At 42.3% G+C, this 13106-nt stretch overlaps 1 long non-coding RNA gene across 3 annotated transcripts in view; it reads left to right on the top strand.

Annotated features, from left to right (window-relative positions):
- Positions 1-1212: 1212 nt before the first annotated feature.
- Positions 1213-13106, top strand: part of LOC131398868 (uncharacterized) — an 86926-nt gene continuing 75032 nt past the window's right edge. For all 3 annotated transcript variants that reach the window (XR_009217014.1, XR_009217015.1, XR_009217016.1), the window contains exon 1: positions 1213-1383. This is a non-coding gene — a long non-coding RNA (uncharacterized LOC131398868). The remainder of the gene's footprint in view (positions 1384-13106) is intronic.

Below are 13106 nucleotides of genomic sequence, written 5' to 3' on the forward strand. Positions count from 1 at the left end.
ATTTTAATCTAGATGAGTGAAAGACTATGGAGACTTCTAGAACGTCACGTTAGGTCCTTTAGAAGTGAAGAATTGACTTTATAAAGCATTTCTATTCCTTCTCATACCTTGAAAATAGTGCTACTGTGACTCTGTTTTAAAGAGGATCATGGCAGGCTTTACTTTGATTTGCACCTTTTTGTTTTAAGTACATTTACTTAATATTTCTCAGTCTCTTGAAAACTTTTATCATTAAGCTCAACCTTCATTTAAATCACCAGACCTATTTGATGAAGGCGACGTGAATATTTACTTGCAAACTACTCAGAAAATTACTAATTTAACCTTACTTCAGATGATCCATTGTAGAACTCAAACTGGATTTCCCAGGCCCCTCAGAACGGCTCATAACTGTGTGTTTGTACATTTATGTGGGAAGATATTATCTAAGGATAATTGTTCTTCCCAAATGCTTTCTTTACCTCAAACAGCAATACTTCCAAAGTTTTAATGAAAATGTGGCCAATTTGGTGAAAACCAAGTGACTTGTTTGTTTTAGCATGCCAATGAGATTAAGAAAATAAGTATTTTAACTATTGTTATTGATTATAAAAATCAGAAATTAAGAAAACAAACTTCTTTGTCCAAAGACATTTCTGCAAGTGAAATCGTCAGAAAAACTGACAGCTAGCCTCCCATTTTAACCACTCAACCATAAGAAATGTAATATTGTGGGCAAACATGTGAGCATTGTCACCTGCACGAGTCCCCGACGCTGTGGCCCCATCACGGCCCCAGATCAGAGGAAGGAGCCGGCAGAGGGGAGACAGCTGTGCCCTCAGCGTCCTTCCTTCCTAGGTCAGAACTCAGTCCCAGCTGCTCACTGTCTAGTCTTCTGGGGAAGCAGAGAATTCTTCTGGGGACACGACACATCAGGTGTTAAGGATGTCATTGTTCTTTTTTAAACAAATGTTAGATCATGTAACGTGCTTCTCAGGACAGGAGGAGCCGCCTCAAGGGAAGGCAGGTCTTCTCCAGGAACTGATGGTCATCCAGGGAGAGCAGAGTCAAGGACTGCAGAGAGCCAGCCAGCTCCCGCTCTCCCTCTCAGGTACACCTTGGTCCCCGCACCCCCATCCCCCTCCCGGTGCCCCCCAGCGGCTCCCATTGTTCTTGGAGGCCAGCGCATGCGCAGGACTGGCTCTCAGAGCTGCAGAGGGGTTGGCAAGCTGGAGAGCCCCGGGGCGTGTGCACTGGAGGTGGGGCCCCAGGTGCGCAGGTGGCTGTCTCGGAGGTTTGTGTAGGGGGATTGGCAGTTTCTGGATCCTTCCTCCATGATTTTCAGCACAGGGGAGCTCTCCTTTCTGCAGTGTGGAGGAGCGCTGGGCAGGAGGCGGCGCTGAGGTAGGCGGTGGGCGGCGGGCTCGGTGTGGAGATCTCCGCCGCAGATGGCGGGAGCGTGGGGGGGGATTCGGCGGATGGGGCCGGGGGACGGGGCTGCTGGCGGGCTGCCCCAGGCGGGGGAGCCCAACTCTGTACCTTTGAGGAGCAGAGGAGCGCCGCCTGGCCGGCGGGCCCCTCTGCCTTGGCGGGGCCCCACCCTGGCGGGGCCTCCTGCCCACCCAGCGGAGGTGCAGGGGGCGGCAAGGAGTCGCCTGCCCTCGGCTCGAGCCCTTGAGTTCGTGCTCCCCGGGGCCCGTCTAGGCCGGGTCTCGACATCCCGGGGTGAACACTTTCCTTCAGAAGATGGACTGTGGTCAGCGCTCCTCTGCCTGACTCCGCTCAGGCTATTGGGCTCCTCATTGCGTTCTTTAAGCAAATAAGCGTTCCTGCTTCCTTGGGACCACTTTTATAGAAAAGCCTAATCCCATTAATGGTTTCTGATAATTGACTCTATATTTGCAAGGGGAACTTTGAAGCCTGTGAATTGTTGTAAACTGCATTTAATGAAAGGAGCTTTAAACAGTCTTTGGTGCAAATTATGTAGCTTCCTAATAATAACTCATCTTCTGTTAACATAGACTGATGACTGATCAATTGATGATTGACATAATGTGTACGGAATTTTGGTTTCAGTGGAAAGGTTTTTCTTGGCAGTTGGTGCTAAAATTAAAATCGGATAAGGAGGAGGTTTTTAGAAGTAGTATGTAGTGTGTGTTTTGTCTCCATACTCATTTAGAATTGTAAGAATTTAGATTTGGAAAGCTCGTAGAGCAAGAATTTTCAAATTTTGATTTGATTGTGTCGGGGGAAGAGGTGGAATCTCCCTCTGCCCTTTTCTTTAAGGTTCTTATGGCTGGCCAAATAATTAACAAGACAGGTTAGCAGGAGAAAATAATACCAAGTTTAATAACATGTATACATGGGAGAAAGCAGGGACACTGCGTTTCTCAAAACAATAGCAGAAATTCTTGTCTTAAGTACCATGTTCAGCCAAAGACAAAGGAGGATGTTGGGGGTGGGGGGAGTCAGTTACAGGAGATTACCACTAAAGCACAGTAAACAAGAGTAAGGTTATTATGCAGATTTAAGGCCTCACGTTTCACATTGATAAGCCTCTAGAAATGAGGCCATTTCCCCCTCTTCCCAGAACAGAGAGGGAGATACCTTTACAAATGGAGATTTTCCTTATAAATGTAAATGATTGTCTGGCAACTTCTCGCAGGGCCATCCAGAGAAGGTGGCCAGAGAGACAGAACTTCGGATAAGATGGGCTTGTTGGTGCCTTTCCTATTGTAACATTTATCCTACATTATCTTTACAGCCATCATGATAGATCTGTTCCAGGAAGGAGTTACTATGTCAAATTCTTTAGTTAGTGGGGGAGGTCAAATGTCCCTAGAGAAAACAACCAAGGTAAAGAGATGGATTTCAGGGTGGCCAAATCTTGACCTCCCACAACTGAGAGGTTGAAAGGTTAAAAGGCCAAATACGGTAGGATTTCATTTATATGATATTCTAGAAAAGATAAACCATAGGGAAAGACAACAGATCGTTAGTTGCCATTACTTTTAATATTTAGTTAATCATTTAGTTTAATAGTTTAATCATTAGTTTTAATATTTCTGATAAAAAAATACATTTTATTGATATCATCCTAATTATACTTTTGGATGATACCAGAATTTAACAACCTATGAAATTCTGCAGGAGGAACAAATGACATGTTGGTTATTGGTGTCTTTGAAGTGTAAGGATTGTTGGTAATGAATCTAAATAAGCATTGTTGGATTGTGAACTACTGATTTTTTTGCTAGATTCTGTTGGACATGGTATATTACAAGTTTCAAAATGCTCTTTAAATTACTGTAGCAGTCTGAAGCTATTAAATTGTAATGTAAGATCTTTATAGATGAAACAGGCAAAAATACAAAAAGCCATTTATCTTTTTATCTTTGTTAAAAAATGAAGTAAATCTTACCATATACATGAATGACTTCTGGCTAGACAGACCTGAACTTGACAAGACGGACTCACTAGTATGGTGAATTTGTTTTGGAATGTTAAAGTGGGAGAGGACATATGTTTTTCCTGAGGGTGACCCAAGTCAATATGGTAGGTTTTGCTGTTTATACGCTCTTTCTGGGTTACCATCTTGATTAAACAGCTTGTCATAGACGTACCAAGAAATTTGGGCCATTTTATGTATCAATATTTTTTAAAATAATTTTATTTATTTATTTTTTCCCCCAAAGCCCCAGTAGATAGTTGTATGTCATAGCTGCACATCCTTCTATTTGCTGTATGTGGGACACGGCCTCAGTATGGCCAGAGAAGCGGTGCGTCAGTGCGTGCCCGGGATCTGAACCCAGGCCGCCAGCAGCAGAGTGCGCGCACTTAACCGCTAAGCCACGGGGCCAGCCCTATGTATCAATATTTTAAGATATCCTATTTCCCTGATAGTTTCTAATTTCAGGGTGTCTGGGGAAAACAGTTTCTGAACATAGGTACTTTGGAATATAATTTTTGATTGTTGACTTATTGAAGCATAGATTTGTGGAGTTGGAAATTATTTTAGTGGTTGTAGAGCCTAACCTCTTCATTTTCCAGTAAATGAAAAGTGAGGTTTCTCAAGTTAAGTCATCCATAGTCTGACTGCTACTTAGTGGCAGAGTTGGAACTATATGCTCAGATGCTTGTCTCCAGATTCCTAGTACAGTGCTGTCTGTGCTATGTACTATTAAGTAGACAAACCAGTGAGTTACCTTCCCAGATCATATATGTAGCCAGCAGGGTTGATTCTTTCCCATATGCATTTTTTGCTTTCTTTTTTAAATAACTACTAACCACAATTAATTCATTCCCATACCATGTTTAATAACTATACTTGTGTGTGTCTCCTCGAGTACACGTGGATTCCCTAGAATGGACGCCTGCCTGTGAGTGGATTGCTGGTCCAGAGGCTGATGTGCATCTGCAACTTGACGAGCTGCAGCCAAATCATCCTCTGAAGTTTTAACAATTTCCATTCTCGCCAACAGTGTCTGAGTCATCCTTTCCCTGGGAATTGTCAGATCGGCATTGTCAGATTTTTAAAGGTTTGCCAATCTGATGACTGAGAAATGATGTATTTGTTTCCCTCTTTGTACAACTGTTTTGACAAATGCATAGAGCTGTGCCACTACCACATTCAATATACAGACCAGTTCCAGCACCCAGAACTCCCTTCAGCTGCTCTTTTGTAGTCAACTCTTCCCCCACCCTTAACCCCTGGCAACTAATGATTTGTTGTCTTTCCCTATGGTTTGTCTTTTCTAGAATATCATATAAATGGAATCCTACAGTATTTGGCCTTTTGAGTCTGGATTCTTTCATGTAGCACAATACATTCAGTTTAGTGTTCATCCGTGTTGTTGCCTGTATCAGCAGTTCCTTCTGTTTTATTGCTGAATGTAGTATCTATTGTGTGAATGTACCACAGTTTATCCATCCACCAGTTGAAGGACATTTGAGTTATTTTCAGTTTTGTCTTTTTTGACTATGAATAAAGCTGCTATAAATCTTTGCAAACAAGTTTTTGTGTGAACATTAGTCTTCTTCTCTTAGGTAAGCACCTAGAAGTGGAATTGCTGGGTCACATGGTATGTGTATGTTTAACTATATTTTAAAAACTGTTTGTGGTTAGCAAAGTCATGGCCCAGAAAGATGTCCTAATCCCTGGAACCTGGGAATACATTAGTTTACTTGGCAAAGGTGAATTAAGTTTGCAGATGGAATTAAGGTTGCTAATCAACTGACTTTAAAATACGGAGATTATCCTGGATTATCCAGGTGGGCCCAGTGCATCACAAAGGCCCTTAAAAGGGAAAGAACAGCAGGCGAGTAGAAGAAAGATGCAACAAGGGAAGCAGGGCCAGAGAGATGCCGAGTTCTTGCTCTTGAGGGTGGAGGAGGGGGGCCATAGGCTAAGGAATGTGGTTGTCGCTAGAAGCTTGAAAAGGCTAGGAAATGGATTAACCTTTAGAGTCCCCCCAAAAGAACCTAGCTCTGCCAACACCTTGATTTTAGCCCAAGGAGACCCGTGTCAGACTGTTAACCTACAGAACTGTAAAACAAATCTGAGCTGTTTTAAGCCATGAAATTTGTGCTAATTTGTTACAGCAGCATAACAAACTCCACTTGAAAGCTGTTTTCCAAAGAGGCTGAACCACTTTGTGTTCCTACCAGCAATGTAGTAGTGTTCCAATGACTTTCCATCCTCATTAACACTTGGTATGGTCAACATCTTTAATTTTAGACATTCTAATATGTACATAGCAGTATCTCAATGTGGTTTTCATGTGCATTTTTCTCATGATTAATGACGTTGAGCATCTTTTCATGAGCTTATTTGCCATCTGTTTATCTTCTTTGGTGAAGTGTCCAATTCTGTGCCCATTTTAAACTTGGATTTTTTTATTGCTGAGTTTTGACTGTTCTTTATAGTCCTGTCAGATATGTGATTTGCAAAGGTCTTCTCCCAGTCTGTGGCTTGCCTTCTCCATCCTCTCACCAGTGTCTTTGGAAGGTCTGTGTAACGTAACTTGAGAGGCTCCACGTGACCTTGTCTTCCTTCATTGGGAAACAGTGAGGTTGGAGCACCTGAGTCCAATCAGATGTTGATCAGACTTGGGGCTGGGTCTCACTTTTAGTAAACCTAGCCCTTCTGCTTTCCCCCTGTTCCTGTTTGCTCTGCTCCCCTCCCCCGCACAGGCATCTGGTTCTAAGTCTCATAGATCTCTGTCTCCTCAGGTTTGGGAGCCCACAGAAAATTCAGCTACTCCCTTCAGACATTTCAGCGCAGCTCTCAAGCCTCCTACCTTACATCGCTTCACAGTATGGCAAATTCCCTGAAGGTCAGACTAGCAGTATGTTGGACTTAGGCCACTTCCACCACTTCTGGAGGTTTCACTTTGCTTTATGGAAGCTTTGGCCTAGTTCCCCGGATTCCTGTGTGGCACCAAAACTTAGCACAGGTGCTGTGAGGAAGAGCAGTTGTGTGTGTGAAAGCCCTCAGGTTTCCTCTGCCACACCAGTCCTGCAGAATCACTACAAGTTTGCCTAGTTTCTCTTTTCTCTAACCGAGGCTCAGACTGAGCAAGCCAGACCCTCAACAGGCACCCAGAATCAGAAAATGCTTCTGGGGGAAAGAAAGGTAAAAATTCTTGCTCACATAAAAGAGTTTTTCTTCTTTCTGGAATTTTAGTTGGTTGGTTCTGAAGTTCTCTGATGCTCTAAAAATATATCTATAATTTATCTAGCTTTGTCCGGTTTTGCAGCAAGAGTGCTTTCCTGTCCTTGTCTACTCTAAAACAGAAGTTTCCTTGTCATTAGTTTTTAACTCCATCTGTTATACATTGTCAATATTATTATTGTTTGGTAAAGTCATGCTTTCAATGATTTATTCAGATGTTTACCCTTTTTTATCCTCACAATCCATTTTTACATCTTAGCATTTCTTCTATCAATTTTTTGTTAAAGTACATTCATTTTACTTTTTAATTTTTTTCCTTGAGTAATATTAGCTCTGGGCTAACCTCTGTGCCAGTCTTCCTCTATTTTGTATGTGGGTCACCACCATGGCATGGCTGATGTGTGGTGTAGGTCCACTCCTAGGATCTGAACCCATGAACCCAGGCCTTGGAAGCAGAGCGTGCTGAACTTAAACCTCTACACTGGGTAGCTGGCCCCCTTAAAGTACATTCTTTAGAAGTTCCTTAATGAGCATTTGTTGGTGGTAATACTCTTAGTAAATGTTTGCATAAAAATATCTGTAATTCACCCCAGTTCTTGAGATATGGTTTGATTGGGTATACACTGAAAGTCATTTTCTCTCTGTATCTTTAAGATTTAATCCAACTCTCTCTTGCCTTCCATTGTTAAGAAATGTATCATAGGTCTAAATGTAAGTCTCTGTAAGTGTTCTGTCCCTCTGTGGGGCTTTGAATATCTTCTTTTGTATTTGGCGTTCTTTGGTTTCCCTGGATGGATCTAATTCTAGATTTTTTTTTTTTAATTATGCTTGAGATGTGTTCACCTGCCTGAATCTAGAATAGAAGTCTTTTATTAATTCTGGAAATTTCTTTTTTTTTTTGTGAGGAAGATTAGCCCTGAGCTAACATCCATGCTAATCCTCCTCTTTTTGCTGAGGAAGACTGGCTCTGACCTAACACCTATTGCCAATCCTCCTCTTTTTTTCCCCCCAAAGCCCCAGCAGATAGTTGTATGTCATAGTTGCACATCCTTCTAGTTGCTGTATGTGGGATGCCGCCTCAGCATGGCCGGAGAAGCAGTGCATTGGTGCGCACCTGAGATCCGAACCCGGGCCATCAGCAGTGGAGTGTGCGCACCTAACTGCTAAGCCCCGGAGCTGGCCCTGGAAATTTCTATTATGTCTGAATATTCCTTGAAATCATATATATATTTATATTATTTGTGAATAGCTTCTGTTGGACTATGAATGTCCTTTTTGTTGTGTCTTAGAGGAGGAGAGTTCAATAGGGGAAGCTCATTCTGCCATGATGTTGATGTCACTCTCTTCTATATATTTATATTATTTAATTCAAATATATGTACACATACTTATGTTATTTATACACATTCAATATATATTCATTATATATTATTTAATTCAATATATTATATTATTCAATATAATTTATATTATCCAAAAAATGTACATATCTTATTTCTATATATGATCCTGTACTTGACCAAACTCAAGCCAGGCTCCATTGAGCCCTCTTCTTGACTAGGCCTCAATCTTATCCTATAATAACTACAGCCTCTCAGCACAAATGGTTTCACACCTCCACACGCATTATAAGACTTAAACACTGACACAGTTTCTAACAGCTCAAATCCACATCCCTAGGGATGACCCCTGCCCCCTTAAAGAGTGTCTGCCTGAGAAAGCTCAAAGCAGCCAAAGAACTGACTGTTTGTTCTGGCCAACACTCAATCATTTGCCTCTGACATCCCTTTCTTGGAGCATTTACCCAAAAGTGCTTACAACTGTGAATATTTCCTCTGTCCTTTTGAGTTTTATATATAATATATATACTATATATATATATAAATATATATTTAGAGACACTTATATATATAAGTGTCTCTAATAAACAAGGAATGCATTTCTCAAGGTCCTGAGAGCCATTCATTGAGATGAGGATAGGGTGTCTGTCTCCTAGACTCTGTGAGAGGAGAAAAGTGAAACTTTGATCATTTCCAACCAGCAGACACAACTGGCCAGATTACACTGCACTGACCAACACTCTGTAACTTTTCCCTCCCTGACTCTACTGAGCCCCTGCTCACCCCTCTGCCTGCTCCCTCATTCTCCCTTTCAAATGCCCAGTCACTTCTGTACAAATCAAATTGAGTTCAGTTCACCCTGTTCCCTCTTCCTTATTGCAGTGGTATATTACTGATTAAAATCTGTCCTGACCACTTTCACTAGAGCCTGGTTTTGCATATATTCTACATTTAACACACATAGAGATAATCTCAGGCATATGCATATATATGCATATACCAACATAACCATGGGCCCTCCAGGACCAGTTCAACTGACCCCATCTTATCAACAGAGTAGTTAAGAGTTTTCTTTCAGGAACTGAGACCCCTAGTCCAGTTCAGGCCAGTTGACACCACCAACCCATCAACTACACCTGCGCAAATGCTCAATAAATGATATTTTTGACATCAAGCAGCTAAAAGCTCCATCCTCAGATCATTGTAACACTGCCAATTTCTGAACACACATCCGATGAAGAGCCACAAAGCTTGACTTTGCTTGTGAAGATCATCAATTACCTCACTTCTCCTTACTTCCAATCATCTACTTCCACATGTCAGACCGCCCTGCCCTTCATCCCATAAATTGTGCCCCAAGCCCTGGATCGGGGAGACAGATCTGAGACAGACACATGGCCCCTGTCTCCTTGCAGATAAATCTCACAAAATTAAAGCTACAATTATTTTCCCAAAAGCTGATGCCAAAATAACTGGCTTTTTTAATGTGCATTGGGCAAGAGAACCCCAATATTGTGCAGTAACATCAATACATATATATATATATATATATACACTTAATGGATGTTTTATCTTCTTTTTTTTTTCCTTTACTGATGAGGATTCACCCTGAGCTAACATCTGTGCCACTCTTCCTCTATTTTGTATGTGGGTTGCCACCACAGCCTGGCCACTGATGAGTGGTGTAGGTCCATGCCCAGGAATGGAGCCTGGGCTGCTGAAGTAGAGTTCTCTGAACTTAACCACTAGGCCATGGGACCGGCCCATGTCTAATTGTTTTGAAGATGTTACTAGATATGCAATTGAAGTTTCACTATGATCTCTGGATTTCCTTGCTACTCCTTTAGTCCTTCACTTCAGTGTATGTGTTTCTTGCTCCATTTTTCATGCTAGAGGATTTTCTCAAATATCAAGTGGTCCTTGGCTACCTGTTCATATTTCTGTGATGGGAAGAAAACAGCTGAGTAGGATCTCTGTGGGCCTGATGGGGCCTGTGAATGTCTGGACTCAATGTTTCTTCAGGGGTGTTGAGTGTTGAACTAGTAACAGGCAAACAGTGTTGGTGCCCATGCTGATCTGTAACAACATACTTATTCCACACATTCCCACAATGACAGACATCCTCTGAACACATGGAAATGCTGACAACACACCCACACCCACATACACACTATTTGTAAATGACCATCAGCATTCAGTCTGTAAACTACACCTGATAATGCACACTGATACTCAGAACATACACACAAACTCACACACTTACAGACCACTCACTGTCTCAGAGCCCACAGTGACTTGAACTCTCTAAACACACACAGACATCAACAAAACACACCTTCACATAGATGCCATAATAGTCGTGCACCCTGTGACCATACAGAATTGCTGAACACACACACATCCATACAACAAGGAGCATGGCCGTGCATGTGTGGGCTTGATCAGGAAGTTTTTCACACCTCAGCATCAACATAGACACCCCGGGGCAAGAGGGAGAGGCAGAGGGCACAGGGACAAAATGTGAGGAGCAGTCAGGAGGCACTTGCATAAAACAAATATGATACCTGCAAAGCTGATTGCTAAATGACATACGACTCAAGGATAGGAGGACCCAAGAGGATCTGAAATGGTACAAAAGAAGTGACTGATACAAACCCATCACAAGATATTTAAATGTAAGGAACAGTGATATTTTAAAAGGCACTGAGGAGAGTCCATCAAAGCTTAGATATAATTTCAAACAATGAATGACATGGAATTCTGGCCAAAGAACAGCCATTATTGCTGTTAAAATTCCTATTTAAATGTTCTTATAAAATTATAGAAATACTCATTGAAAAATGACAAATGCTCATTGGTTTAAAACATTTCAGGGTAAAATTAATGCAGCTTCCACTTTTATTGAGTAGCTTTCCTGGGGCAGCTAGAAAAGCTGTACAATGCACACAGAACAGCTGTTTGAAGGGTCTTAGAACATCCCGTGCAGACAGGACTTGGGGGTCTACAATCTCTGAGATGAGGGAAGCAGAAGATTGTGAGCACCAGCTCCACGTGGCTTCTCCCCTAAGGCATTTGCTATTTCAACAGTGAGAGAAGAGAGTCTGAGCAGAAAGAGGAGGAAAAATGAACTGAAATTTCATTTCAGCCAAGTCCAGTAACTTCTGCTTCCAGTCAGTTGTGGTAAAGGCAGAGCAACAATTAAACATTGATTTAATAAATACTGTAAGATTGAAAACACCAAAGGGATGTGGAAGCAAACAGGACTAGATGAAATAAAATTTCAAAAAGGAAAGAGCCTTTTTAGGTGAGATAGCCACACATGCCCTCACCCAGGGGAATTTGCTTAATCTGGACTCTGATAATCAGACCTGTCTTACCAGAAAACAATTGTAAATACAATCTGTCATAATTGATCTGTTAGCTTTGTAATATCACAAGCTTTGTTTGGCTGTTAATTTTTATTGCCTCCACTAGAAGACTCTGTAAAGGGAAAGACATTGTATCATTTGCCACATGATCTCCAGAACATTCTTCAGTTGGGGCTGTATGACTTCTATAAATATGTGTTAATTGTTGGTTTCATGAATGCTATGGACTGAACGTCTACATAATCCAATTTCATAAGTTAAAATCCTAATCCCCGAAGTGATTGTATTTGGAAGTGGGGCCTTTGGGAGTTAATTAGCTTAGATGAGGCCATGAGTGTGAAGCCCCCATGATGGGATTAGTGCCCTTATAGGGAGATGGAGGGCCAGAGCTCTCTCTGCTAGATGAGGGTAGAGCAAGAAGCTGTCCTTCTGCAAAACAGGAAGAGAACTCTCACCAAAAACAAATCAGCTTGAACCTAGATCTTGAACATCCTAGTCTTCAGAACTGTGAGGAATGCACTTCTGTTGTTAAAAGTGCCCAGTCTACAGATGGCCCGGTGGTGCAGTGGCTAAGTGTGGGTGCTCCGCTATGGTGGCCCAAGGGTTTGCAGGTTCAGATCCTGGGCACACACCGATGCACAGCTTGTCAAGCCATGCTCTGTCTGCATTCCATAAAAAAGTAGAGGTAGATGGGCACAGATGTTAGCCCAGGGCCAATCTTCCTCAGCAAAAAAGAGGAGGATTGGCATCAGATGTTAGCTCAGGGCTGATCTTCCTCACACACACAAAAGGAACCCCAAAAGTGCCTGGTCTAGGGGCCTGCCCCACAGCCTACTGGTTAAGTTCAGTGAGCTCCTCTTGGTAGCACGGGTTCAGTTCCTGGACACAGACCTATACCACTCATCAGCAGCCATGCTGTGGGGGTGACCCACACACAAAATAAAGGAAGACAGGCATGGATGTTAGCTCATGGTGAATCTTCCTCAGCAAAAAAAAATAAAGTACCCAGTCTATGGTATTTTTGTTACGACATCTCATACAGACTAGGACACTGAGTGTGTGAATAAGTTCGTTTAGATTGACGATCCTTCTTCTACATGACACATTATTGCCAATGATCCCTAAATTGGTGTGAGTCAAATTCCCCTTAAGGATCATAAAGACGTTAGGGCCCTTCTCCCTAGTTGTGCACATATTGCTACACATGAAAACATGTTGCATCATGTATTTTATCAACACCTTAGTCTTACACCTCATCCCATTGGCCTTCAGCGAACTTCAGTGTTACAGCCAGTGCTTTGGGCAATAAAAGAAAGTCCCTGGACTGAAGAGGGGTCGGTATCCATCGTGCAGCTCCTGTCCTCTGCCCAGCCAGCTCCAGCACAGGGTCAATTTACAAGATGGGCTTTCCTCCAGGCAGCTCTGTGTTTCTCCCAGCCTGTTCTCATTTAGGATGATCTCACCAGGAGCAATGAGTGTAAATTTGGAGGGAAGAGCTACAGAAGGCATCTGCCAGGGGAAATTCTTTGTGGTTACATGGTCTAGAATATGGACACCTGGCTGCTCTAAGGTGTCCTGAAAATGGAAACCTTCTCACGTCTGTAATATCCTTCCATGTCCACTTTCCCCTCCATCTCTCTGTTCTTGGTGGAAAAATTCCCTTGGCAACGACAATAAAAAAATGAAAGTAGGGAATGGCCCATTTCCAGTCTCAGAATTCTGTGAAATTTTACTGCCTATCCCCAG

The sequence above is a fragment of the Diceros bicornis genome, chromosome 36 (assembly GCF_020826845.1).
Source record: "Diceros bicornis minor isolate mBicDic1 chromosome 36, mDicBic1.mat.cur, whole genome shotgun sequence".
In the NCBI taxonomy this organism is placed as follows: domain Eukaryota; kingdom Metazoa; phylum Chordata; class Mammalia; order Perissodactyla; family Rhinocerotidae; genus Diceros; species Diceros bicornis.